The sequence below is a fragment of the Pollicipes pollicipes genome, unplaced genomic scaffold (genome assembly GCF_011947565.3).
Source record: "Pollicipes pollicipes isolate AB1234 unplaced genomic scaffold, Ppol_2.1 Scaffold_6686;HRSCAF=7923_pilon_pilon_pilon, whole genome shotgun sequence".
NCBI lineage: Eukaryota > Metazoa > Arthropoda > Thecostraca > Pollicipedomorpha > Pollicipedidae > Pollicipes > Pollicipes pollicipes.
The window spans coordinates 37,471,910-37,475,932 of record NW_023596921.1 but is presented as its reverse complement, the minus strand read 5'-3'; the positions used below and the strand labels follow the sequence as shown (position 1 = coordinate 37,475,932).

Genomic DNA, 4,023 nt, shown 5'->3' with positions numbered 1-4,023 from the left:
TGTCAGCGTCTCCACCACCTCCAATGAAGCACACGTACCGAGGTGGTAAATATATTCCAGCAACCCTGTGCGTCCAAGCGACGGTACACGTGATGTCAAAGCTCTACGTCATGATTCAACTATTCATAAAATTAAAGTAAAAAATCTCCAACACGTCCGACGCTTTGTACGGCCGGATCGACCCACAACCTGGCGCTGGAATGATGCGCGGTTGACGACGGTGACCAAGCGCCGCCGCTACTTCAGCTTGGCCTGCAGCAGCGTCTCCAGCTTGACGGCGTCCGCAGCGAACTTGCGGATGCCCTCGGCCAGCTTGTCCGTGGCCATGGCGTCCTCGTTGTGCATCCAGCGGAAGACTGGCTCGCTCATGTCCACCTTGTCCAGGTCCTGCTTCTTAGCTGGAAGGGACAGGCAGACACAGTAAGGTGTGGACGGAGCAGCTAGGCGCACGCAATGGCTACAGGGCAAATACATTATTCGTTTGAATGCATGAGCAGCATGGCGTCTTACCAGCCGGCTGGCTGGCTCGCTTGCCTACGCATGGCCGATGACCACACATCTAGCCTCTTGCGGCAGCAGCACCCACCCACAGCAGCAGCATCAGATGCGTGTGAAACGACTGACGGCATTGTCGGCTCGACGGCCGGAGCCGGGGTCAACTGGCTGGCGGGCCGACCGGCGTCGGCCGCCGAGTCCACCTACCCATGCTCTCGGTGAGCTGCGGGTGCAGCTGGTCGGTGCTGTTGGAGAGCTCCTCCAGCAGCTTGGGGCTGATGGTGAGCAGGTCGCAGCCAGTGAGAGCCGTGATCTCGCCTGGCGGACACAGGTCAGCGGCGGTCAGCGGCGGTCAGTGGCTGATCAGAGGCGGTCAGCGGCTGGTCAGCGGCGGTCAGCGGCGGTCAGCGGCGGTCAGCGGCGGTCAGCGGCGGTCAGCGGCGGTCAGCGGCGGTCAGAGGCGGCCGGCGGCCGGCCGTCGCCGCCAGCTGTCAGGAGGGCAGGACAAGGCGGCGCCGGCCACGCCACTGACTGCCTCCCGCAGCGACGGCGACTCCGACGCAGCCGCCGGGCGAGCGACCACGGCCGGCGCAGAGGCGCAGGCGCGCGGCCAGGCTCGCTGAGAGGCCAGGTGAGCTCAGCATGATCCGAAATGTCAGACGAAACGAGCACCGCGGAACAGACTTCCGGGCTTGTGCTGACAGCCGGGGCACCGACTTTCATTAAAAACTGGCATGCCGCCCAAAACACGTGATCAATGACAAAAACACACTATCGCATTGCGGCTCGCGGTACACCTCATGAAACAGCAGTTGGTCGAACAGCTGGTTACTTTGCGCTATTGCACGCCGCTGTCTACCCTACCGCTTCGACAACCAATCTTGCCCTATTGCACACCGCCGCCTACCCTACCGCCTCGACAACCAATCTTTGCGCTATTGCACACTGCCACTGCCCTGCCGCCTCGACAACCAATCTCCAGCATTCCCTTCCGCGTGCACGATAGCAGTAACACAGTGCTCCGCCAGGGCAGGCTAACTCGGCCGGTCCGTACCGGTGTTACGGAAGGAGGGCGCCCATGACGACCGTCTTGTAGCCGAACTTCTTGTAGTAGTTGTAGATCTTGGTGACCGAGATGACGCCCGGTCCTCGCGGGGCTCAAACTTCTTCTTGTCCGTGTTCGCCACGTGCCTGATTTAAACGAACACGTGCGCGGAGTTGATTATCTGACGAAACCACACCGGATGGCACTGGTCGTAGTCTAAAGTGAACATTTAAGCCTTGCATTATGACCTTCAGACATGACCTTGACCTGCATGACCTTGCTCTGTAAGGGTCGCTAGCTAACGGCTGGCAGGAAGCGCCGGCGTAAGCAGAGCCAAAAGTGATCTTTTGTGATGGCTGGCCAGCAACTTGGGTGGCTGAGAGCGATAAACGTCCAAATAAGTAGGAGCAATCTCGTCTTGGTACACGCCATTGTGGTTGGAATTTGATTCATCCTGACTTCAAGGTTGGGCACTTAATGAAGTCTTACAAGCGCCCGTTGAATGGACAGGCTTGCCTAAGCCCAGGAACAAGCAATAGAGGCAAATCAGCCATGCACAAGAAACGACTGTACTGTTCTGGCCAGATAGCGCCCCCCGACGCAATAGGGCCCCATGAACATCTGACCAGCAAGCGACGCACCTAACGGAACAGGGCCGAGCTCATGTTGCGGGTAAGACTGGTGAATATCAGGACCCGAGGGTCTCAACCAAATCAGCGTCGTTTAGGACCCCAGAATAACGACCTGCTCAGAACGGGTCAGCACAAGAGCCCTAGCTATCGGCCAGCCCCGTACGTATCCGGATCGGGATCTGGATATATCTGTGTCTGATCTGCTATCTGATGTCTAACCTACCTGATACGTAATATCAGCTGATCTGTGCCACGATATGATGTGACGTACCTGGCGACCTGACGTCTGGTCACGCAGGGCTACTGACCAGTCTCCCGCGGGTCAGTCACTGATCCCCGGAGCCAACGCTACTGATCCGTCCCATATGGTTAGCCCAGTTCCACTCACCGCACCCAGACCGGGAGCCCGACCGAAGCCTCGCGACGGCCGCTGACCAGACTCAGACCTGGGAGCCGGACTCAGGATCCCCTGGCCGGCACTGACCGGACCCAGACCCGGGAGCCTGACTCATGATGACCTGGTCGGTCACTGACCGGAACCCGACCCGGGAGCCTGACCCGTCCCCCCTGGCCGACACTGACCGGACCCCGACCCGGGAGCCTGACCCGTCCCCCCTGGCCGACACTGACCGGACCCAGACCCGGGAGCCTGACTCGTCCCCCCTGGCCGACACTGGCTGGACCCAGACCCGGGAGCCTGACTCGTCCCCCCTGGCCGACACTGACCGGACCCAGACCCGGGAGCCTGACTCGTCCCCCCTGGCCGACACTGACCGGACCCAGACCCGGGAGCCTGACCCGTCCCCCCTGGCCGACACTGACCAGACCCAGACCCGGGAGCCTGACCCGTCCCCCCTGGCCGACATTGACCGGACCCAGACCCGGGAGCCTGGCCCTGGCCGGCACTGACCAGTCCAGGATGCGGCCGACGAACGGCGAGATGAGCGTGACGCTAGCCTCGGCGCACGCCACCGCCTGGGCGAACGAGAAGAGCAGCGTCAGGTTGCAGTGAATGCCGTGCTCCTGCTCCAGGACGCGCGCCGCCTCGATGCCCTCCCACGTGGAGGCCAGCTTGATCAGGATGCGCTCCTTGCTGATGCCCTCGGCCTCGAACATCGAGATGAACTTGCGCGCCTTGGCGATGCTGGCCTTGGTGTCGAAGGACAGCCTGCCGGCGTGTCACAAGCGTCAGTCAGACGCGGCACGGTGACGGGGAAAGTGCGCCACGCGACGTAGATCCGGCGCGTAACGAAGCATTTAACCCGGGCGGTTCTGACTCACTACCCGAACAAAACACCGGTGGTGCGGTCGCCGCCTGACACGGTCGCTGCGGAGGTGATGGTTTGCTGCGCCCGCGCGCGCAGCCCAGCCCACAGCGCGGCGTCCTTGGACGACCTGGCGCTAGTCCTGCTGCCCTCGTCCCCCTGCTGCGCCGCCTGAGCAGCGATGCCCTCAGTGGCGTTAAGCCTCCGGTGAAGCGGAGGCGCTCACGCAATGTATGGGAGACAGAGTAATTCTGGGCACCACGCCAAGCGGCTTGGCGCCTCCCAGAGTTTCGAAGGGTCAACGCTCGCATTGGCCCGGTTGGCGTGCAGAGCTCCGTGCGAGTTTGTGCAGTTGGAGGGATGCGCGTCTGTCTCGTGCCGCGCGACACGTCCGCATCCCTCCCCATCTGAGACCCGTACGACTTGCGGCGACCCTCACGCCCCAGCGTCTGCCTCGTGCCGCGCGACACGTCCACGTCCATCTCTATCTAAGGCCCGTACGACTTGCGGCGACCCTCACGCCCCAGTGTCTGTCCCGTGCCGCGCCACACGTCCACGTCCCTCCCACCTGAGACCCGTACGACTT

The 4,023-nt window shown here is 62.2% G+C and overlaps 1 pseudogene; it reads right to left on the bottom strand.

The window, feature by feature from the left end:
- Positions 1-35: 35 nt before the first annotated feature.
- Positions 36-3,919, bottom strand: LOC119108267 (putative transaldolase; annotated as a pseudogene).
- Positions 3,920-4,023: the final 104 nt, after the last annotated feature.